General features: G+C 42.6%; 1 protein-coding gene and 1 pseudogene across 2 annotated transcripts in view; both read right to left on the minus strand.

Moving 5' to 3' along the window:
* Window positions 1-25,839, minus strand: part of CNTNAP2 (contactin associated protein 2) — a 2,010,562-nt gene that overhangs the window by 287,846 nt on the left and 1,696,877 nt on the right. The window lies entirely within an intron of this gene.
* Window positions 12,938-15,899, minus strand: LOC311600916 (protein SDA1 homolog; annotated as a pseudogene). Its single transcript has one exon. The product of its transcript is annotated as a protein SDA1 homolog (transcript).

The raw sequence follows: 25,839 nt of genomic DNA on the forward strand, positions 1-25,839 counted from the left end.
GTGATACGCTACAGTTTCCACAAAGAGATTTTGTTTTGTTTTTGTTTGTTTATTTTATTTTATTTTTGAGGGGGAGGTTACAAGGGCAGAGCACAGATATGAAGGGAGAAGGAGGCAAGTGAGATTGGGGTGCATGATGTGAAATTCACACAGAATCAATAAAAGTCAAAACAAGCATGGTGGAGCATGCTGTAATCCCAGCACTTGGTGAGGCAGAGGCAGGTGGATCCCTATGAGTTCCAGCCAGCCAGGTCTACAAATTGAGCCCAGGATAGCCAAGGCTACACAGAGAAACCTTGTCTTGATAAAACCAAAACCAAACCAAACCAAGCCAAACCAAACTAAACCAATCCCCCCCAAAACCCCAAAATATTACATGGGCACGATTATAGAAGTCTAATTGTGTTAAAGGGACAAAGCAAAACAGTCTTGTCTCCTGTTCACATCGTCAGTCTAATACCATAGGGACAATCTTTTCTAATACTTCAAACTCTTTTAGTTTTTATCCTATAGTAAAAATATCTACATAGGGGTTGGGCAGATTGGCTTAGTGGGTGATTTGGGTTTGGATCCTCAGCACACCTAATGCAAGGTGTAGTCGGGCTGCAGCTTTAACCCAGCACTGAGAGGTTAGGTAGGCAGAGTCAGGCAGGTCCCTGCAGCTCATTGGCCAGCAAGCCTAGCCCATTAGCAAGCAAGTTTCAGCTAGAGACCCTGTCTCCAAATAAAGTGGTGAGCATAGAGAAAGGCACCTGAAGTTGACCTGTGCCCTCCTCTTGTGCAAATATACACGCACAACATAATATACATGCACACGACACACACACACACACACACACACACACACACACACATACACACCTTTGTGTGGAATTTACTAATTTATACCCTTAGCCATACTCTATTGATTTTCCTGGACATGAGATAAGGATAGACTTTAGCAGAGCCTGCTTCCTCAGCCCCCTTTGCAATATTTTCCCCAAACAGTCCCCTGCAGAATTTGGGGATCTCCAAACATACAGCCTTTATATGTTTAAGATGGTGCCATCATTACCCACTAATAAGCAATGTAGTCAAATATAGTTACATTTTTTTCTTCTGTATAATTTTTGTTTTTCTAGGGTCAACATTTTTGCCCCTCAGCACAACTCTTTATGTCTCTGTCATGGATTCCAAGTTCACAGCGTTACATCTTTCCCAACATTTGGCATCTCCAGGCTTTTAGTAGTCATGGCTTTGATCTTTGGAGGCATCCTCCACTTCTCTCTGTTTCCCTCTGGAAGGGCAGGCCTTGGGGCTTAGCGCTTGTCCTATGATCTTTCTCCACTGTTGCCAAGCCCGCCTTTCCCCTGCACAGGAATCTATGCCCAGATTCAGAGATGTCATGACATCCCATTTCTGTGTCTGCAACCTTTTTTTTTTTTTCCTGGAAACACATTTTCAGTTAGCATCTTGAGGAAAGGGGTGCTTGAGGTTAACTTTCCGAATCCCTGTTCTTCTGATAAGCCATTATTCTCCTTTCACACCTAATTGAGACGCCTCAGAAAGACAATTGTCAAGCTGTCTGGTTGCTCTTGAGAAAGCTAATGCTCTATGATTACCACATTTATACCTATTCCTTATGTAGGGTCCCAGACTCAATTTCTTGATACTTTGCCCCCTAAACCTATTAATTTTAGTTTCTTTTTCTTTTTCTTATACCTTTTCAATCCTAATTTTAAGAATGCGACGCGTGTAATGGACCGCGGATGCCATTTGTTGATTATTGGGTTTCCTTACAACATGGAGAGATTCCTGTTTCGTTAGGGACTCTCGAAAGGTTAGAGCCATGACATCTTTTTTTAGAAATGAATCTTCTAGTTTCTCCATGAGGAATATGCATTTTGTGGCCAGTGTCCTGGAGCTGAGAGATGGGAAGACTAGGTGGGTGCTATGAATCTCAACTCCAATACTGTTTCAGTAAGGCATGATGCTTTAAAATGCCTGATGTGTGAAACATTATCTCCACCCTTACTAAGGAGAGAACAGGGCAGCTAGAAAGAAGCTGGTTAGAGCAAAAGAGATGATGCTCTGAATGACCCTTAAACAGGCTTTCTAAGGCCCCCTACACACATGTGGTATCTTGCAGGTGAGTTTCCAGCACTCCTTGGCCTGCCTCTTGCAGCTTGCTTCTTCCTTGCTTCTTAGCAGCACAGATGTGCAGGGTTTCTTTTACTGTTAGTCATGAAGTGATCAACTTGTGATGTACTAACACCCACCACCACCAACAACAACAAAGGAAAAGAAAGAAGTAGCAGAGAGAGCTCACTATGTATATGGGAGCCAAACAAAAATGTGAGATGCCTTGATGGTGTTTCAACTAGGGGGAAGGATCAAGAATATGGGGGCCGATAGGAGGGGTTGTAGTGAGTAAGGCTTCAGGGATGCTCTGGCCCTGCCTGTGTCTCTGCAAGGCTGCTATGTGCTGGTTCCTCTTGTACATCCGGAACCAGACAGTCTGGGTTACATTCTGAGCTTGCCACCATTACTTGCTGGGTGACTCTGGGTACCCGACCTTCCTCCATCTCAATTTCCTCTTTTGTGCAGTGGCATAGAAAGTGTTCCTCTCCTGGGGGAAATCACTGGAAATATTCCATGAGATGCAATCAGCAGGATGTTGCCCACAATACAAATGCCCAATAAACATTATTGATGAACACTAAGTGGATAGATTTTGCTATCACTGTAATGCTCTTAGAAAGGATACCATGCGCTATCTCCAGTGATTTCTTGTGTGAACGTGTGTGTGTAGGGAGATTCATATGTGATTGGAGAATATATGGATATGATAACCTCATGTAACCCTCAGGAACGCTGTCTACTTTTTAAAATCAAGGTTTCTCATTGGTCTTGAGCTCACCATGAGGATTGACTGGTTGGCCTATGATACCCAAGGACCCTCAAATCTTCAATTCCCCAGTGCTAAGACTGCAAATGTATGCCGCATGCTTAGCCTTTTCCTATGGATTCTGGGCACCCTCAGGTCTTCTTCATGCTTGTGAGTTAAGCACTTTACTAGCTGATCTATCTCCCAACCTTCTTCAGTGATTTTTAAAAACAATTCCGTTCATAACACAGGAATGGGAGAATGGTTCAAAGTGCTGCATTTTGCTGAGCAGCCATTAAATAAAAATTGGGGGCAAAAAGGAACAATTAGACACTGAGGAAGACAGTTACTCCAACAATCCAAAGAACGCCACTTGAACAGAGGTTGCCAGGGAGAACTGCAGGGAAGACTAGCAACTTCCAATATAAATATCAGTTCTAAAGAGACTAATTACTTTGAAAATTATTAGTGACCCAGAAGTTAAAATTTTAGTATTCTTTGTATTGTGAAATGAGCTTTCTCCTGTTTATTATGGGTTTGGTGCTGTTGACAAAAAACCAGATGATTTCATTTGCATGCAGATTTGGGTCTATCTGTAGATGTTTCCTAGTAAGTGGTAGGAAAAAAAATGACTTTCTTAATTAAATCTTTTTTGAACGTACAGGTTAGGGAAAGGGTAGCTTTTGCTGAATATAAAGCATCATTTTATGGACTAAGCTAACCTCAAAATAGAGGGCTCCAAGGGAAGATGTTGCCCTTGGTCTTGGGTTGGTCATCTGTTCTCTTTAGAGCATTCCACCCTCCCAAGAAGGTTCTTCCAATGCTGAAACCCAAACAACTAATACTGCCAACTGGCAGGAGGAGCCATCAGTATAAATGCTTATCTTATGTCTCACTGTAACTGAGTTTCTTTGAGTGACAACTGGGCTGAGTCCCATAAGGTACATGAGCTAGTCAAACGCTGAAGGTCATAGAGCCCAGGGTGTTCCCAGCTCTGCATGAGACTGGGAAAACTCGTTTGTTCCTGATTAGTCATTGCAGCTACATGCTGAACTCATTTACACTTAAATGTAAATGGTGCACATAGGTAATTTTTCTTTATTTTTAGTGCTTGGGACAGTTGTGTGAACTTAGTTCTTTGTAGATAAGGAAAATACCTAATTTTTTTTCATAAAGGTGCTTGTTATAGGCCCATGAGCTATACTTGGTCTTGGGCTTATAATTAATATTGTTAATAATGTTCAGAAGTGGAGAAATGAATAGATATCATGGAATTTTGGGGCCTTTATGATTTCATTGACAGTACAGACTTGGATCAGCCCTAAAGGATTCCATGGAGCTGATCCCAAGAAAGGAGAGACTTCAATTCTCCTGTACCCAGGCATACATGAGTGTGAACAAGAACTGTCTTGTCTCTGGAGGAGTGCAGGTTTACATCTATTATTTTCAGGGTGTTTTGCAAGTGCTGCAGTACCCACTGATGGACATGTGGGGGTGACTCTGGGTAGCGCCTATCTTGTAAGTGCTGGATGAGTCAGGAAACAGGGACGAATACTTGTGGGTTCCCTTTCCTCTCCTGGACATTTTCACCCATGTCATGAATTCTAGTAAGTGACTGTAGATTATTGGTGCCCAAATCCATGTATGAATTGCATCTCAACTATGAGTTAGAGTGAAACTAAATGCTTGTTGAAGAGCTTTGTCTTGACCTAAAGGAAGATGAGCACTATCTGAAGGTGAACATAGTTTTATTTCATATTAACTCTACTTATAGTGTTCTTCATCTCACAACTGGAGCCTCTCCGACTCGGTCCTCAAGTCAGAAACTTGGGGACCATTCTTTTTCATTCATCTAGTTTCATTCACTCAAGGCCCCCGATCTGTACCTTCCAGTCTTTTGAGATGTGTCTCTCCTCTCTGTTCCATGACCTTGACTGTGGCCATTCTCAGGTGCCTGAAGGCTACAGGAACCTCTACTTTGCTTCTGCTTCCTAGCTTGCCCATCCTTTATAAGATCAACCCCCCAAAAATCTTATAATTAGTACCCATACACTAAACCCCAATGCTTTCAAATGGCTGCAGAGTGTACTGTTACCTCCCTGAACTTGCACAGTAAGATCATTTCCCGGCCTCTGCCTTTGTCACTTGCTCTCCCAAAATGTTCCTTTCATTGTTTCTAACATTTGAGGAGTTGTTGATTCTGTTCTGTATTTACATTGCTGCCTCTTCCTTTTTTGTTTGTTTTTTTGTTTTGTTTTGTTTTATTTTTACTTTTTTTTATTTTTTATTTTTTTCCAGCACTCTGGGATTGAACTCAGGCCTCATATAGGCTAGGCAAGCACACTGTCACTGAATTGCACCCCAACCCTTTAAAAAACGCAAACAACAATTTTCCAAACAGGGTGTCATTCAGTCACCCAGGCTCGCTTGTCTTGAATTTGTGATCCTCCTGTTTTGAACTCACTCAGTAACCCATGCTGCCTTGGAATTTGTGATCCCCCCTGCCTCAGCCTCTCTCCCAAGTCTTCTATTCTTTAAACGCTTGTGTGTCCCTGGATGTTTGGAGGATGGAGCAAAAAACCCACTTTCTTTTTTCTTTTTTTTTTCTTTAATTTTCTCTTCCTTCCCCACTGTGCCCATGTTAATCTTGCCTGGTTCCTATACCACCTTAAGGCTCAATCTCACTGGCCCCACCTACTGAGGGATTCTTGGTGCTTCCCTGGGCTAGTGGCATTGTTTCTGTTCTGTGTTCACAGGCCTTATGGTATCTCTTGATGCACCTAACTTACTGTATTATTATACTGTCTTTCATGTACCTCCCTTCTTGGCAAGGCTATGAATTTTAGGCTGCAGGGATTTCATTGTCTACTTTTTCTTCCTGCCAGTTACAGACAGCCAGATAGATGCATTTAAGAATCTGAACCCTCACTAATCCTAATATTAATTAATGCTGCTCATTGATCTACAAAACCTACTTTTGGTGACTTAGGATTATTTAGCCCAGGAGGATAGACTCTTTTCCAGGTTTCGGATTATGCATGTCAACTTTTCCCTTTTGGGGAATATACTATGTTAGCCACCTTCATATTCAAGGTTACTTAGTGAATTGACAATGTTGGGCATTGTATGTGCCCTCTGGCCAGTTCTGTGGATGCGGCGTCTCTCTTCATTGTGCGATCTGCTTCTTCTTTTCTTTTCCTCTCCTCATATATTGGGATTCATCCTTTAATGCCATTAAGTTCCCATTTTATTATCTGCTCTGTTGTAATAAAGAGCAGTGACAGCAGGCTTGTAAAAGACTGTGATGCATTTAGCTACTCTCAGCAGCCCTTGGGGAAGGGGTGTTATAACAGGAGGCAGCCTTTATGTATTGATGAACCACAAAACCTCCAGAGCCTCACATCCATAGAAAAACAGATTTTATATCAAATCCATTAGGTGAGTAAAAATGTGGAAAAAGGGCTGCCCATTTCGGCAGAGTGAGGGATGTGAAGATCCGAACCCACTCTGCATGCAGGGAAATGGATTGATGGCATCCGAACAATTCCGTTACACACATCAAAGTTTCTTTTCTGTCCTCTTTTCATTACAGGAAATAAAAAGATCCATACATCCTGTTACATGAATGCTATCATTTTCTACTGAAAATAGTAACCCTGCACCCATGTCTCCGGTGGACCACTACAGCAGGGAGCTGACCCACAGCACAAAGAACATCATCGGCGGGGGGGGGGGGGGGGGGGGGAAGAGGTCATCTTTGAAAGCCTCAGTTTCTTTATCTAGAAATTGGACAAAAAGAGAGAGAGAGAGAGAGAGAGAGAGAGAGAGAGAGAGAGAGAGAGAGAGAGAGAGAGAAACCTCTTCTTCACTGAGGTCTTGCAATAACCTCAGAAGAAAAAAAAAGTTAAAATACTAAACACTGAGATGTGGGGTGGTGGTGGTGGTGGTGGTGGTGGTGGTGGTGGTGGTGGTGGTGGAATGTCTTCTTGAGGTATCAGTAGGAAGGAAATGGTGAAGACTTCTATAAATGGTGAGGGAGGCAGTCCAGAGTTTTGCATTATGCAGTGTAGAGTCTTTATGCCTTATATGCGGCCCTTCAAGAATAGAGGACTTGAAAGAAAGCTGGACACAAATCTATGACAGCCAAGGGCCAGTAATTCCAAGCATTAAAAAAAATAATAAACTGCATCAAGATGGACACAGCCTTGGCCTCTAAGAATTGGAGGGAACGCAAGGCAGTGATCTAGTTTGCAGTTGTCCTCCTTGGTCGACTTGTGTGAAACCATGGAATTTAGGCCCAGCACTCGTGGCTTTGTGGTGACCTGCCTGGGTTAGGGATTTGGTAGATGTTGCTTGGAGGTTGCAAGGGACATCCATCAGCCACGCTTACGGAATCTAAAGCAGTGTTCCAGCATTCTGTGAACAAATAAAGGTGGGTTCGGGAAGACAAATAGTTGATTTAGAAGAGTGGGAACTGCAAGTAAGTCTGCAAGCACAGCACTGAGGGCTTAATGGGAGCCGGCTGTTTAAGATGCCTTGGGACCAGAAGGGGCTGCTGGGTGAGTGGTTGTCCCAGCACTTCTGCCCCCAGGGGCCATGAGGACGACACTGAGTCTGACTGGGGCAGCAGTGAAGGTTTTCTCTGCAGGAGGAGGCTCTGCCGCAGGACTGCACCCACACTTCCTGAAGATAATGCAGTGAAAAGGTACACGCCGGGACAATGAAATATGGAAAAATTATTATAGTGCAGAGCAGGAGGCTATGACAATTTATGGTTTGATTTCCATTTCCTGGCTCAGAAGTTTAGGTTGTAAGGTGCAGGTTTGCATCTCTTTGTCTTGCCTTTGAGGGTATGGTAGAAAACTGCACATTCAGAATGATTTTTTTTTTTTGTTGAGCTGCTCAGTAATTGTGAAAGTGAATTTAGATGATAAGAAAAGCAAAGGCGCCAGTCGAAACTGCCACAGCGTGGCTGTAGGTTTTGCTGATTTGAAACTGAGTAGATGGCAGCATAATCTGGGGTTTGAAAGCAATTATTTTCAACAGGTCTGGCAGCCACCCAGGGTACAGAGGCTGGGAAACAGGTTGCGTTCCGACCTTTCCCAGGCTAGTGGCTCCAGCGAGTGCCCAAGGATGTGAAGGGAATCGGATGGAAAGTGCACAAACAAAGCACAGAATGGATTCTGATGGAAGCCATTTCACATCTTTTCTCTGCAAAACTTTATGCGAAGTTCATGGGGATTTATTGTTTCAAGAACAGAAGGACATTTACCTACAGATGCAGGGGGATAAATTTCAGGTCCATTTAGTATGGGAAAACAGTCGTTTTATTGCTGATTTCAATCCACTTGACTTTCTCCTTAATCTTCCATTTTGTACCTCAAGTAGAGCACTGCCTGTGTATGTGCAAACACACACACACACACACACACACACACACACACACACACACTCAAGCATTGCCTCAATATACCACACAAACAGATTCTTATCACATACATACCACATACTACATACGGACTCAACACATGTGTGGACACATACACACTCACATATGGACACAACATCCTTTTGGGTCAATACTTGAATGATTTGAGTGATATTTAAAAGTTTGAGAAGTTTTTGATACTAATCAGATCTAAACAACTAGGGCAAAGATTCTGAACCTGTGGGTTGTGACCTCTTTGGGAGTCAAATGACCCTTTCACAGGGGTCATATACCAGATATCCTGAATATCAGATATTTACACTTCGATTCATAACAGTAGCAAAATTAAAGTTATGAAGTGGGCAGGAAAACAATTTTATGGTTGTGGGTCACCACAACATGAGGAATTGGATCAAAGGGCCATAGCACTAGGAAGGTTGAGAACCACTGAACTAGGTGTGCAATCTATTGTGGTGCATACATTTTATAAACAATACAATGTGGCATAAACCATCACATATGTGTGTGTGTGTGTGTGTGTGTGTGTGTGTGTGTGTGTGTAGCCATATGTGTGATGGCTCTAGAGAGATAGCTCAAGAAGAAAGCCCAAGATCAGATCCCTGGCATACATAAAATCTGGACATAGTGGTGCCTGTATGCATTCTGAGAGCTGGAAGGAGCCCTGGGCCTTGCTAGCTGACCAATCTAGCTGAAGTGCAGAGCTTCAAGTTAAGTGAGAAATCTTGTCAAAAAATAGAGTGAAGAGTGACAAAAGATGGCAGCCAATGTTGGCCTTTGGCCTTTACATGCATGTACAAAACAAGCACATGCACACTAGTGTATATACACAAACATGTACATACATACCTTGTATATACATATCAATCACCCATAAACATACACATATATACATGTGTGTGATAATTTAGGTACAGAGAAAAAGAAAACAGTCTAAGAAGAATCACATCAAATTTTAATACCAGCTACTTTTGTGGATGATATTTGATGGTCAATTTATTTAGGAATTCTATTTTAGGTGGTTACGTATGTGCGTGATGGCTAGTTTTATGTCATTTTGACACAAGCTAGAGTCATTTTGGAAAAGGGAATCTCAACTGAGAATTCTCTATATTGGCGGGTAGGCAGACCTGTGGTGCATTTTCTGGACTGATGAAAGATGTGGGAGGGCCCAGCTCCCTATGGACAGTGGGACCTCTGGGCTAGTGGTCCTGGGCACTAGAAGCAGGCACACCGAGCAAACCAGGACTGGCAAGCCAATGAGGAATGTCCCTCCATGGCTTCAGCATCAGCATCAGGTTTCTACCCTGACTTCCCTCAGCAATGGAATGGGACATGGGAGTCGTAAGCGGAAACAAGCTTTTCTTCCTGAAGTTGTTCATTGTCATAGTGTTTTATCACAGCAAAAGGAAGCCTTTCTAAGACAATGTGCTTGCATGCAGTGGAAAGTAGGAAGAACAAAAGAAAGCCAAGGAGAGACAGCACCCTGGTAGGTTTCCAGGGGAGAATGAGGATTCCAGAGATGGATTTGTCCTAGTGAGCATGAACACGGAGCATCAGGGCAGGTGAGCCGGATCTCACTGTGCTGTGCTCTGCAGCACACATGCTTTAGGCGCTCCTGGAGAGCTATAAGGACATGCTAGCTGTTTACCACCACTTTTGGTTACTGTGCTACCATTTTTGAGGTAGAAAAAAACCTATCCTTGGACTATGGCAGATTGAATAGGTGAGACTCTAGCTTTTACATAGGGATTGTAGGTCTACAAGATTCACTTTCAACCCACCTTCAAGCTTCAGTGGGGAAAAGTCGATTCTTACTAACACTGAAGAAGAATTGGATTTCTGAGGCTGCATTATATGCAGGCTAGCATCCATGCATCCATCCATCCATCCTTCCATCCATCCATCCATCCATCCATGCATCCATCCATCCATCCTTCCATCCATCCATGCATCCATGCATCCATCCATCCATCCATCCATCCATCCATCCATCCATCCATCCATGCAAACAAATGACCAACTTGCCAAGCAACTCATCAGCCAACAGCTCACGATGCTGTAAATCTTTCTTCTTATAGTGAGTTCTCACTGTCCTCATCAGATTCACGCCATTCAGAGTCTGTTTTTTTTGTTTTACAATTACCTGTCATAGCTAAAGTCTGTGGAGCTCTCCTCATGGCCAGCAAGTGTGTTTGATACAAACAGTTGTTACTGTGGTTACATCTCACTTTGTCTTGCTATTACTATCTACATTTTCATACCAAAAAGGGAAAAAAAACTGAATTTTGTTGGAAACACTTAGTTTTAATTTAAGCCTAGGTCTCACAGCTTTGATGTTAGTGCTCTTTCCACAAACAATGCTGACTTTTTATAGAAATCATTTAAAAATCCATCATCCATTGCTTTTGTCTGATATCAGAGAGTATTAACCCTTAAAAGCATCCCAAAAGGTTTGGTGACAAATAGGCACTGAAAGTCAGTCACTGTAATTACACTCTTTTGGATTCTTAGTTCTTAGGCCTGGGAACCTGTGGAAACCATTGTACCCCTCTCTTCAAGTTTCCGCCCAGAAGACCATTCTGTATGGCTTGGAAATACAAAATTCATGAAGAGGAAACATGACAGTCCTGCTCCGTCACATGTCTTTCCTGCAGACTCATTCTGTGCATGCAGCAGAGGCCGGGACTTCATGGGGGCAGAATATCAGAGGAATTCATTTTTCTGTCATAGCCTCTTTTAGAATGGACCCCATACTCTCCTATGGTCATGAGGCACATCCATCTTTTTTTTATGTTCCTTAAAGGATTAGTATGCTTTGCCTTGAATTCTTTATGTAGATCCATGGTGCAGGCTTTCCCTCCATGCTCAAGACTTTCTTATTTTCAGTGCCAAGGCTATCCACTCAAAGAATCAAGTGCAGACCTTAGTCTGAACTCACCCCAATCCTTCTCTGCTGATTTTACTTTGGCACCATATATCACCACATAAGATATGTATTTATTTTAAAGTTTATTTATGAATTTTCTGGTTTATTTTGAACTGGGCTATAATGTATGAATGTAATCACTCTGCACATTTATTTCTTTGTTTTGTTTTTGGCATCTTGTCCTTTCTTAGCATGTATTAGATTCTTGTTAAATACTGTTTTCTAAGTGAAACACACCCTGTTGGGCCTAACAATTTTAGAGCTGTGGGTATGTAGTCTCACAGTTAAGAGAGACTTTTAAAGGCCAATGTTTAGATTTATTCTAATTCCTCATTCTCAACTTTCTGATACATCTTACCAAAAGATTTGCTATTTTTAAAGTAACACTGAGTTGAATTTTAGCTACAGTTCTCCCCCTCTCTCTCCCTCCTCCTCCTTTTCCCCCTTTCTCTCTTTGTCTCTCTCTGTCTCTGTCTGTCTCTGTCTCTGTCTCTGTCTCTGTCTCTGTCTCTCACACACACATACATACATACACTCACATATGGCCCCTCATACACGTGCACATTCTCTGTGTCTGTCTGTCTGTCTGTCTGTCTGTCTGTCTGTCTGTCTGTCTGTCTCTCTCTCTCTCTCTCTCTCTCTCTCTCTCTCTCTCTCACACACACACACACACACACATACACAGACAGACAGATATGCAATCACACATACAGAGGCAGGGATGGTAGACAGAAGTTTGGCCATCTCTATCCTTTACAGATGATCTTCAGTGGATAACTTTGTGCCCACTGCCTGGTGTATATCTTCCTATGAGAAGACATTCATGTAGGAGTTCCAGTTGCCTATTGATAGTTTTAGTACAACTATTGCAATCTTGATCACTCCTGGCACAGGGCCTTGTGCCAATGTAGGGCAGTGGGGAGGATCATGCTCCAGTTCAACTGAGGCTAAAGCCTTCAAGTTCTGCTGGCTTTCACATCCCACGCTGTGGGGTAAGTCAGAGAACTAGCCTCTGAGGCGATGGATAGAATGTGGGAGGGGAGAGTAGATCCTATGTGTGAGGAGGCTGGAAACTGTGAGAAGAAAGGTTGGATCGGGTGAGAGGAGGGGTATCCCGTTAGAGGGGAGGGTAGAGCTGTGAGCATGTAGGGTGGGTCCCATGAGAGGAGAAGGTGGAGCTCATGGTCTTCTGCTTCTGGCCACCCTTATCTCTCCAGGCATCCCCAGCTGCATCTCACTTCACCACATTCTCAGTTACTCATAAGTAAGCTTATGAGAGCTCAGCCACTACTTATACCCTGCCATTTGTTTGAAAAAGGATCTTAGAATAATGAAGGACAGAGTTAATCAAGTACTAGTAGTATGATTCGAGGCATCAGCACAGTATAGGGTGACTCTTTCAATGTCCATGCTCACACTTTTACTTATAAAAATATGGAGAAAAAAATCATTTAGTAGCTGCTTGTCACTGATAGCTAGCACACATACAGAGCAATGCTCTGCTGTACCACTCCTGGGTATATACCCAATGGAAGCAAAGGAAGAACCCAGTAGAAATGTCTGCACTCATATATTTACTACATAATAATCATTCACAATAGCCATGTTACTGATCCATCCCCAGTGTCCATTAATGGATGCATGAATGCAGAAAATATATATTTTCACAATGTACTCTGACATGGCCTTGCTGGAGGAAGTAGGTCACTGGTGGTGGGCTTTTTTTGTTTGTTTGTTTGTTTGTTGTTGTTTTGTTTTGGGCTTTTTGTTTTGCTTTTTTTTTTTAGTGTTTCTTGACTTTTTAATGTAAGCAAATATTTACTAATTGTCAGTATGTTGATACACACAGCATTGGGCAGGAAATGGATAACTTCTTAGTAAGTTAATTCATTCTTTTCCTCTTTTTCATAGGTGCATCTCCTGGCGCTAGCTGCTTCTCCCAGAAGGAGCACACTGTTTTTGACCAGACATTCTGGCTACATTGCATCATCATCAAGTTCTTCTGGGTTTTTTTTTCTTCTCTTTATTTGTGGAACTGGAAAAAGGAGTTTATTTTGGTTTTCTTCCTCACAAACTCCTTTCGGTCTGTCCTTCCAGCCACTGCAGTTGCTAGTCTTGTCTCTTTGTCAGACTTGGGCTTTTTGTGAAGGTGTTCAGTGTCCCAAAGAGACAGCAATTCACCCCTGGATTCACTGTCGATTTTGATGTATTTCCTCTTCTGGGCTTTCCCAGGGGCAGCATCCATTTCCTACTTCGTCTGGGCCATGCAGATTTTCTGGAAGTCGTCCTGTCTTAAAACTGGTGCTTGATGGCTGCAGCTTTGGCGCTCCACTCCTCCATGGATATGCTGTCCAGTTTCTTAGTGAGTGCTTGCTGTTCTTCATCGAAGAGTGGGTACACATCGGCCCACTCACCATCCTCCCCCGTCACTGATGCTGGCCCTTGCCCATCCATCTTCATTGCTTTCTGTGTTCTCCTCTTCCTCATCCTCCAGACCCTCTGCTCCTGGAATGTTCTCTTCAGCGTCTGACTCTGCATGTTATTGTACCCCTGCTTTGATGGAGGCTTCAGTGGGATCACCCCAGAACTTCTTTTGTACCATCTGAGGGGTCTGTGTCCGGAAGAGGTGCATTAAGGTTCTGGCAGACACCATTGCACTTTTATCTGTGTGTGTCTTGTATTGAGCCAAGTCCCGAAGAGGTTCTTCAGACATGGCCAGAGGACATGGAGCCGTGATTTCTTTTATAGCATTGATTCCTACAGTCATGACTTCCCCAGAGCTCTTGTCAGTAACAAAGTTATTGGCCACCATCATGCGCACCGACTGAATAGTGTCCGGAGGCACCAGGTGATGAGAGGCTAGCGCAGCCAACAGAAGGATCTTCACGCCTTCTCTCTGGTGGGGCTGCAGAGACCTTTGCACAAAGGGGTAGAAGTTGAAGAGGAAAAGCTCATGACTTCCCACCAATCTGGAGATGAGGTTCATCTCATGAGCATCACCCTCACTTCAAACCTCTCCTTACAGCTCTCTTGCTGCTTCAGAAGATTTTCTGCAAAGTCTTGGGGATCATGAATCAAGTGAATAGCTGAAAAGTTACACGCTTCTGGTTTCTTCTTTTGTTTCTTCAGCACTTTCATTGCCTTTTCCAGCTTCTTCTTGTTTTGGAAGCCCTCCGTCCTTATGGCGTACTGCACCAGCAGGTCTTTCACCGTGGGTTCATCATCCTCAGATTCTGAGTCACTGTCCTATTTCTCTTCCTCATCTTTCCTGAGGAAGAACGTCAAAGCAACAACTAAGATCTCTGTGACCTTGAAGAAACACGCAGTTGCGATAACATTGACAGTTTTGGCATCATTCCAGATTCTCCTTCTGTAGAGTTCGATCATTGCGTCCAGAGACACCTTGGCCGCAGCCGCATTGCTCTCATGTTTGTAGTCTCTCAACACGGTGCCCATAAAATTCTGCAACACCACATTCACCTTATTGCTCTTGTGTTTGGCGTTGGTGTTCTTGATGCCAGTCACAGTACGTGTGTACAGAGTCTCCTGCAGGAGCTTGTCGTAGCATCGCAGGAGCTAGAAGAAGAGCTCTAGCAGACTTGATGGGTTGGTCAGATTCTTACTTCCCAGAAGTACCAAGGCTTTGCAAATATGTTATGCGGAAATCTGGATCCAAGACAGTGTGAGTGTAGGACAACCGGTCCTTCAGCTCCTGGGGGGAGTAACTGAGATGTTCTGGTAGCAGTGGCCAATCTGTGCCCTGAGCATCACCGGCTCTGCCAGATCTTTGCTGGGCTTACTTGATTGTAACTTGAAAAATCTCCATATTGGATTTTACAGCGATCATACTGCTGTAGGAACTCCTTGATGTAGGCCGGCAGGTCCCGATTGATCAGGTTCTGTGACTGTGACAGGTTGCTGGGCAGCTTGTTGTTCCTGCCAGACATGGTGGCTGGCTGCACATGGGTTCCCCGATGAGCAGTTGTTAGAAAATGTAGGCTTTGGGTTTTTGTAGCCTGCCGCCACTTCCTGTACCACTCTCTGTTTCTACACGTAAGTCCTGTGCCACATGGCAGCAGGGCCTCTCGATTCTGCCTTTACGCCTTCTTCACCACGATGGTCCGTATCCCTCAGGAAGTGTGAGCTAGAATAAGCCCCTCTCTCCCCTAAGTTACCTCTGTCAGGTATTGTATCACAGCAACAGAAACGAAACGAGGACCCCACTATTCAACTGTTAGAAAGAGGAACGAGATCACATTGTGCCCAGAACACAGGCTGGGTCTAGAGAGCCTGGGTCAACACGAAATCAGTCAGACTCACAAAGACAAGTACTGTATGATTTCTCTTATATGTGGACTCTGAAAACATTTCGTATGGGCATGAAAGCAAAATGCAGGCCTGTTGGGAACAGGAACAGGAACAGGAACAGGAACAGGGCCTGTAGGAAGGCTGATAAGTGTAGGTTGTTGGGGAAGAGTATCATCAAAGTATCTTTTGTACGTAGGTGGATGCGCCATCATCCAACCCACTCTTCTATACGATACACGGATAAAAAGATTATTAGCACCTGAAGGCACAATGCTAGAGCAACATCGTAGAACATAAACTACTCTAGTTTCCCCCTAACGGGATGCAAGTTACAACTTTCATAGTTTATATTCGACAGTGAATTTGGCCATTGACATTTATCAAATAGGAGGAAAAATCAGTTTTTATACTTGAGAAAAATGAAGTCTTAATTGGAAAGTGCTTAATAATAACAAATGAAAACTTCACCACATCTGGTGAAAAAAAGTTAAAGCAGTTTAGGACTCTTCATTTTCATGTCATTTAATAGATTTTAGATTATATTTCTTAGATGGAAATAAATGGGTAGTTTTTACAAGCTTGAAGTACCCCAAATCATTATGCTGCACATTCATCCTAAAGTGCATCAGGAAAAGAAAATGTCTCCATGTCATCTGGAAGGTAAGAGGCTAGATCTGACGAGTTTTTACAAAGCATAGTAGTTCTGCTAAGGATTATTTACCCCCAAGAAAATGTAGCGTTTCCTTTTCCCCAGGCAGCACCGTGCTTGTGTTCCTATCTGATATTCTAGGTTTTTGGAATAGGTGGCTTGCAGCCTTTGGTGAGCATCCGAATTATCTGCAGGGCTTGTTGCAAACACAGCCTCAGAAGCCAAAGCCACAACCCAGCGATTTGGAATCCCTCAGCCCAGCCCAGGAATCCGTCCTCTTTAACCAGCTGCTTCTGAAGCAGGTGCTCATCCCCCCACAAGCAAACCCTGATTTTACAGTCTCTACGACTCTCATATTGCTTATTAGAAGCCTGACTAATTTAGAAGCGCCGTTATTTTGAACTCCGTGAAGGGTAAACATGACGTTCTCTCTTGCTGCTCTTGCAGCCAGATCTGGGCTTCCCAGGGAGCGCGCATAGACAGGCTGCCAAGGATTCCTGCCTCACTCCTGATTTTTAGGCTTGGATGCTGTGGAGTACCTTGGCAAGCCATGCAGACATTGAGCCATGCAGGCTGGTTGGCTTTGATGCTGGATGACTTCGCCTCTTTTCGCCAGCAAGCTTCAAACCCAGGGCCAAGATGGCTCCTCTGAGGACCCTGGGGAATCAGGGCTTCCTGTCAACACCCAGTAGGGGGCCCGAGAGTTCAGCAGGCAGCCTTTATCTTTGAGATACATCTATGCTTGTTTATATAAGTTCATTCAGGCCTGAGCACACTACCCTCTCCAGTTCTCTGATGATCTCTTTTCTCTTGGTCCTTTTCATTATTTTTACCGCCCCTGAGACTTATTCAAATATCTGTTTCTCTGCCTTCCTCTCTGTATTGTGCCTGTACTCCATCTTTACTGATTCCCATCAGCCACTCATGCCCTTGTCTGACATAGACGTCCGGCCTCAATTCTGAAGCTCAAGAGTTCAGAACAAGCCACCACCATCTCAGGAAGGCTCCCCATCTGTAACTCTCTTGCGGTTTCCACCTTAGCGACGCCATTGCCACCTTAGGAAGCTGCAGAATGTATTCTGGATATAAATTTCAGGCCATGTGGAGTTGTAAATAGGTTACCTCTCTCCTTTTCCAGTGACAAAATACTGACAAAAGCAGTTGAAGGAAAGGATGACTTATTTTGGCCCATAGTTTGAGCACACCATCATGGCCTCAGGAAGCCGGCAGTTAGTCACATGTCATTAACCAACCAATCAGGAAGCAGGGAAAGGCACCTGCTAGTGCACAGTTGCCTTCTCTTATTTAGTTAGTTCAGGACCGTACCCAGCCCACTCAATGGTGTCACCACATTTAGGGTCTTCCCACCAGCTAGCTCAATCTCAAAGCTCCCTCACAGGATAGGAGGGAGCTCCTCCTCCAAGCTCCTTGTCTCCTGGAGGTTCTAGATTAGCTCAAGATGACGGTCAGCTGTAACTACCACAAGCTGGATGCTACAGTCTGTCAACTGTAACTCCAGAGGCTCTGAAACCAGCTGCTGGTCTCCTTTCCCACTGCACTTGTGTCCTGGTTCTGCAGGAGGCCCTTCCTATCCTCCACAGGGCCACCACCAACACCCTTAGGATCTCGGGCAAAATTATAAACACACGTCACAATCACAACTTTTGCTTGGACACTTAGAACACTTTCTGCCCTCAGTGACATTTGATCCTCGTGTTCCTTCTTTTCTTCTTGGGAGACAAAAAGATGCTATTATGATCTAATGATGATAAAAAATGAAAAAGCCAACTGCCGAGCGGGAGAGTGTGATATGTCATCCACTGTGCTCCGTGCGTATGCATTGTTACACTTGGGGTTTACGAACCTCTAAGAAACAGGGCGGCTAGGATTCCCTTTGCAATGAAGACACTGCAGCCGAGAGACTAGATAATGTGTCCATGTGCATGCTGGGCACGGGAGGAGGAGTCTACCGGAAGCCAGAGTGGCCCCGTGAGTCACCTCTAGCCACAGCTTCTCTCTGGAATAACCTATGCTCTCTATTTCTGTCCCACAAGGTTAAGAGACCTTTCCACACGAGGACAGAGGAGAGTTCCGATGACTGTGAAGTAGTAAACTACAGCCAACCTGCTAGACAGGGGTTACCTTGTTGCCAGGCTTCTGTAGATTGTAAATGTACAAAGGAGGGACAAGGACCACAGCACCAGCATCCCCATATTATGTTAACAATTTCCCAACACATTAGCTGCTAAATACCGAAAGGCTTTAAACTTGGATATAGACTGATTACTTATATGTTTTCTAAATATGTTCAATGGAATCCTACTTTTTATTGTGTACATACACAATCACATGCGTGTATACTTCTTTGTGTGTATGTATCTATGCACTAAAAGGACTTGCTGTCAAATATGTGTGAATGCTGGATTAAAAACGGTACCCAGGTTTCTGTCTTCAGGACTCACAGCACATTGCGATTCTCAGCAGGAATAGCAGCAGGCGCTGGCACACACATCTATGGAGCTCTCTCTCCGGCCCTTTCTTTTCTTTTTTCTTTTAAGTATGAGGTATCAGTATTTGGGGAATGCTATAGCAAAAACACTATCTGGCATTTCTATTCATACACATCCTATATTTGTATCTGAAGCACTGGGCTGTGCTATTCCTTCTTATGTAGGTATTCATGACCACCACTGTGTTTTATTCTATGTACATGCTATTATAATAGGGACAATTTTCGATGTTTAAGACGGTGATGTGGAAAATTATCAATTAAACTGTGCTGTTATATGCTGGACACACAAAGAAAGTTACTTTGGTTTTAAATTGAAACTGGGTTTCTGTTGCTTGCAACCCTCTTTGCATAGTTGATTCGTCACTCACATATTTGTAAACATGCTCTTCCAATGGCAGTGACAGTATCTGCTTCCTGCCTTTCCCTACTAATGTTAACCAAATTCTTTGTAGAATGGCAGCCCCAGAAATCCCAGATTGTCTTCTTGAGAAATTGAAGGTGAATTGAACATGCTTTCTATTTCCTATTGTAAATGTTTTGCAAGCTCCTTTCTTATGTGAAACTGCTGGGGTTGGAGACTTGGTGGTAAGCTTTTATCCCCTTTGTTTAAATTCCAGAATCTGTTTGATTTGCAGTGCCCATGAGACTCACCTTCCCCTCTTCTTCATGCATCTAAGCCAGGCATCCTTATCTTTGCAGTGAGGCTTAGGAGCTCTCCTGGCTCACTGCCCTTTAGGAATGATGCCATTTGTTAAGGGAAACTCTTGATACATGCTGCTGTGTGGGCTCACCAGACTAAATAGAAACTAAGGACCTTCCTTCCCTTCTTGTCAAACACAATATAGCATCTGTTTCAGCGTCAGGATTAACTAAACATCATGGAAGAAATGGGAAAGCTAAAAAATGAAGCTGACTGCCACCTCTTCAGACCCTGAACAGAGCATCTAACAAGTTTACCCTGTTTTTCTTACGTGGCTATAGATTATTTTCAGCAAATTCAGCCTCCTGGACCACTTTGGTGCTATAAATACATCCTAAGAATGTTAGGAGCTGTTAGGAGAAATTTTGTCAAATTATCTTTCCTTGTAACAGATTCTTCATTACATGTCTCTGTAATTCGAGGTAACTTGTTGCAGTTGGGTCCCATGTGTCCATATTTCATCATTTCACCCTACCATATCCAAAGTCCCATCATGCTACAGCAGGCAACCGGTCCCACTGTGCTACAGCAGGCAACTGGTCCCACTGTGCTACAGCAGGCAACTGGTCCCACTGTGCTACAGCAGGCGACTGGTCCCACTGTGCTACAGCAGGCGACTGGTCCCACTGTGCTACAGCAGGCGACTGGTCCCACTGTGCTACAGCAGGCGACTGGTCCCACTGTGCTACAGCAGACAACTGGTCCCACTGTGCTACAGCAGGCGACTGGTCCCACTGTGCTACAGCAGGCAACTGGTCCCACTGTGTTACAGCAGGCAACTGGTTCCACCGTGCTACAGCGGGCAGCCAGTTGTGGTAGACTGTCTTCTTTCTCCTACTGTGCTACTGCCTTCTTTGCTTGTAGTGCTTTTGAGTTACCCCTTGATCCATGAGGGCACCCAGTGGAAACTGTATAATGTGAGACCTAGCAGATATGTTGATAATGGGGTGTATTAAAGTTGCTAGTGAGGAATACCACAAAAAGAACTAAATACGGAATCCTTGTAGCTTTGTGTTTCTTTGTATTATAAATGCACACACACAAATATATATCTAATACATGATATAACATATATTATATATATATATATATCATGCATTACAGACAGACCTCATTTTTCTCTGTGTTGAGAACTCTTAAAATCTACTCTTAGAAATTGTCACTCATATAATACATTGCTACGAACTGTACTTGAACTTTTTCTCCTTGTCTAACTGACAATTTTTTTTCTTTTGCTAAAATCTCATTCATCTCACAGCCTCTGGTAGCCACCATTTTATTCTTTGCTTCTATGAGTTCAACTTTTGTACATGGGACATTTGAGACCCAGAAAGATTTGTCTTTTTAAACATGGTTTAGTTCGTGTGTGTGTGTGTGTGTGTGTGTGTGTGTGTGTGTGTGTGTGTGTTTGCGAATTATAAGATTCTTTTATTTTTGAACACAAGACATATTTCATTTCATATATGCACCAAATTTTCTTTCTTTGTCTATCAATTGATGGAAATTTAGGCTGAATCCCCTTCCTGGCTGTTTTTCTCTTTCTGACATACTGACTTCATTTCCTTTGATCGTATTTCCAGCCGGTACCTGTCAGGCAGTAGATCTATCTTCAGTTTTGAGGGACCTTGTATCATTTCCTACAGTGGCAGCACTAATTTGCTTTCTCAGTAGTTTATAAGGCTCCCTTTTCTCCATGCCCTCAACAATAGTTGTCTTGTATTATTATTATATTTTTCCTGAGAGACAGTACAACAGGTGTGATTTTAATGGTATTTAGTGATGTTAAACTTCTTTTCATGTAACTGTTGGCTATGTGTGCGCCATCTTAGTGTTAATTCTGTGCACAGGGCGGGATGAGGGTCTAATTTCATCATTTTGCATGTGGCTACCCATTTATCCCACCACCATTTATGAAAGAGATTGCCTTCCCCTGTGTATATCCTTGACACCCTCGTCAAAAGCCAATTGAGTGTGAACAGACGGCTTTGTTGCTAGGTCCTTTCTTTTGTTCTAATGGTCAATGTATCTGTTTTATGACAATAGAAAGCAGTTTTGATTACTGTACCTTTGAGGTTATGAAATCTGATAATATAATACATCTGGCTCTGTTTTATTTTTAGATTTCTTTAAGTAGTTATGGTAGTTGGTGGTTTCATAAGACTTTTATTATTGCTTTACCTACTTCTTTAAAAATACAATTTGAACTGTGGTGGAGGTTGCATTAAACCTGTAGATTGCCTTTCCCACAGACTTTTAAAGCAATATTGATTCACCCTATTCATAAAAACTAGGTGTTTGAATTTTTCTCATTTATTTGTATCTTCTTCAATTTATTTCATCAATGTTTTATAGTTTTCAGATGTAAATCTCCTTATTGATTTCAGGTTTTACTTTTTTATTTAGGTAAATGAGATTATTTTCTCAATTTTATTTGTGGGGATAGGATAGTTCATTTTTTGTATATAGAAAGAGTGCTGGTTGTTATAGTTTGATTTTATGATATAAAATGGCTGAATTCTTAGATGGGTTTTAGTGGTTTTTTTTTTTTTGGTGGAGTTGGGGGACTAATTATATGGAAGATTATATTGTCTGAGAGTAGTCTTTTAACTTATTTTCCATTTTGCATGCCCTTTATTTATTTATTTATTTTTTTGTCGCTTAGTTGCTCTGGCTCTGGCTAGCACTGTGTTGAGTAAAGGTTATAAGAGTGGGCATCTTGCCATTTTCTTTTTACTGGTGAGATGAGGTTAGCTGTTGACTTTTAAAATATGTATTGTAAATAGGGATAATCTTTCTATACTTATTTCTTAAAGAATTTTAATAATGAAATTAAAGTTTGTTATGTGTTTTCAGCTCATATGAGGTAACCATGTACTTTTTGATTTTCATTCTGCTATTAGGGCATATACTCTTATGTGTACTGCAGCAGTGGATAAATATCACTTGATCATGGTGAATGCTGCTTTTCATATGCGGCTGAGTTTTGATTGCTAGTATTTTTTTTTTAGATGTTTTATGTCTGTGGTCACCAGGAATATTATAATTTGGCTTGTAATTTTACTTTCCTATGCTCTTGTCTATCTTTCCTATTAAGATACTGCAGTAAGGAAAATACCCATGGGATTATTCTTCCTCTTTTATGTTTTTCGAGGGTTTGTAGCAGTTTTCTCCTCCCCCTCTTTCGTCTTCTTCTTCCTCCTCCTCCTCCTCCTTCTCCTCTTCCTCCTCTCCTCCTCCCTTCCTCCCCCCCCCCTCTTTTTCATGGTGTTAGGGACTACTTAAGGCATTAAGCACACCAGGCAAGTGCTCTACCAGCCAGCTACACCTGTAGTCTAGTAGCTCTTCCTTTTTTCCTTAATTTTTTGGCAAAATTCAACAACAAAACTTCAAGTTCTGGGAGACATTTTCTACTGATTTAATCGTGTCACTCATCATTAGTCCAGTCAGGTTTTCTCCTTCTCATGCTTAGACCTTAGTAGGTTGTACATGTCTAGTATTTATCCATTCCTTACACATTATCCAGTGTGATAGTGCCTATTTCTCTCTAGTAGTTGTAATGTTTTAATTTCAAGATGTGACTAGGAGCTCCTTCTTCCTCACTTTATCCCCCTCTCCCTCCTTCCTTCTGTTCTCTCTTCTTTCCCTCTCTCCATCTGCCCTTCCTCCTTCTCTCTCTCTCTCTCCTTCTCTCTCTCTGTCTCCCTCCATCTGCTTACTTATTTCCTCTTTGATTGTTATTATTTCCTTTCTTGTAGTAACTTTGTGCTTACTTGAGGAGGTGTCAATTGTTGCATACAGGTTTCTGATTCATATACTCATTAAAAACAAGATGTTTCAATAAAATAATACTTTATGTTAATTAATTAGTAGCAAGAAAGTAAAACCCAATACATGTTGACCCTAAGTTGGCAGAGTCATATAGCACACTGTTGAGAATAATCCACATCCTACGAGCATGCATCTGCTCATTACACATTCTAGTCTGTGGAGGAGTACACAGTAGGCACTCTTAGAGAACTGGGCAGGGAATTTTTCACTGTACTTTTCTTAAGCAGGAAGAACAAGGCCAGATGTTCCTTTACTTAAAAATAAAAGTCTTAATGGTCAAATGAAACTACAAATTCTTGAGAAAAGTAAGATATAACACTATGAACTTTTACTTGAGAAAAATCATTGTGAACTTATAATATTAAAATGGAATGTGTTATATACCACTATCATTAATTATTTAGACTTTAATATTACTCTTTACTATTGTCTGATACTTAGGGTAGGAAAACTAACTCCATGTTTGGGGCTGTAACTGCATTGCTTGAGAGGCTGAGGGAGCATGAACTATGGTTGACTAACTAAGGTTGCATATACCTTAATAAACGATAATAATAATAAAGCATAGAAACGTTAATATAAGACATACAAAATAAAATATAGTTATATAAAGAAGGTGAAACAAAATATACTATGTATTACAAAGGGGTTAACATAAATGCTTATTTCATGTCCTCTGGAGACACATCTACTTTTCTAACTCTATGTATCACTTCCCCCTAGCTGGGCTGCTTTGTATGGCTTCAGTGGGAGAGGGTACAGGGATAAAGGCAGAACAGATAGAGGAGAGATTAAAGGAATGTCCAGCCAGTGCCTGGCTCAAACCTGCGACCCACTTCATGGGAGAGACCCAACCCCTGACACTATTAACTCTGCTATGCTTGCAGAAAGGAGCCTAACACAGTTGTCCTCTGAGAGGCTCCAACCAGCAGTGGTTTGATACAGATTCTGATACACACAGCCAAACATTGGCAAAGAGTATGGAATCTTGTGGAAACATTGGGGGGGGGGCGGGGGGGATGGAGAAAAGGACCTGGAGGTGACAGGAGTGCTACAAGAAGACCAACAGAACCAACGAACCGGGGCCCAGAGGGGCTTGCTGAGACTGAAGCATCAACCAAGGACCATGCGTGGACTAGACTTTGGTCCCCTACATGGATATAGGCTTCATGTGGGTCCTCTAGTAAGCAGGGGAGTGGGAGTTGTCTTTGATATGCACTCTGATGATAGCTTTTTGATCACTTTCGCGCGGTGGGATTTCCTTTCCAGGCCACAGGGGAAGAGTCATGATATGACTTGATGAGCTGAGGTGGATGGAAAGGGGGCTCCCCTTTTCTGAGGAATAAGACAGGAGAGAGAGGAAGAGGGAGGGAGGGTGGGACTGAGAGGAGAGGAGGGATGGGGCTCTAACCAGGGTATAAAGTGAAAAATAATAAATTAATTAATGTATAGACAAACAAACAACAATATAGTATAAGTGTCTCTAAGTGAAAGTTAATCTGCTGACTCTTGATTAAAGTCCAAATACTCGCAGATAAAATCTGTGTCCTTCCCAAGACATTTTTTTTTTTTGATTCTGTGGCTTTGGGCTACTTGAAGGGGTTATTTGGTTTTCATTTGGACATAGGAATGTTTTTGGAAGCTAAAAAATGACAAAAAAAAGCAGTTGTTATATTGGAAATATAACCTGGAAGAAGACTGATATAATACTTGTTATAGAGACATAGACTCTAACAAAATCTCAGGAGCAGGCATGAGAAATCTTTCCTTATTTCCTTATTGCTGAAGACGCCACACACCTTCACACAGGACTCAGGGGGATTTGCTCTGGAAATGACCCAGAGGCCTCCTCCCTGAAGACTAGCTTTCATAGTACTAGAAGATGATATGCAAATTGACAAGGGAGAAATTCAATCAATAGTTTTACTGGGCTATGATGCGTATGAACTGCAATAATAATGGGTATGATAAGGTGTCCCTAAGGTTGTAATAGTGGTACTTACATCTTGGTCATAACCAACAGTGATCTAACTGAACTCAAGACCAACTTAATAGGTGGGAAACCATGCCTGGTACCATAAATCTATCCAACTACATAAGGTTAGTGAGGTTGTGGAGCTTAGAAGGGAACCTGTATAACTCCTGATTGTATTCTAAAACTCCTCTTTATACCCACAAATAAGTGTAGCTTTCACACCTTATCAAGGATGCTTCTTTGTCAGAAGAAGGAGACTATTATAGAAAGCCGCAACTAATCAAAAATGCAGGAAGCAACCGCCCATGGGGTGCTTGCTGCAACTGTTCCATTTACAACACGGTTGCTGCATTTCACCTATGGCTCAGGGAACATTGAGAATAGTTGTGGCAGTTTGACAAGTATAGCCCCCATAGAGTCATGTGTTTGGGTGCTTGGCCCATAGGTAGTGGCACTGTTAGGAGGGGTGGCCTTGTTGGAGTAAGTGTGGCCTTGTTAGAAGAAGTGTGTCTCTGTGGAGGTGGACTTTGAAGTTTCCTATGCTCAAGCTATGCCTAGCATGGCACACAGTCTTCTGCTGCCTGTGGACCAAGATGTAGGTCTCTCAGCTCCTTCTCTAGCACCAG

The sequence above is a fragment of the Acomys minous genome (genome assembly GCF_964271855.1).
Source record: "Acomys minous genome assembly, chromosome: 6".
NCBI classification, from domain to species: Eukaryota; Metazoa; Chordata; class Mammalia; order Rodentia; family Muridae; genus Acomys; species Acomys minous.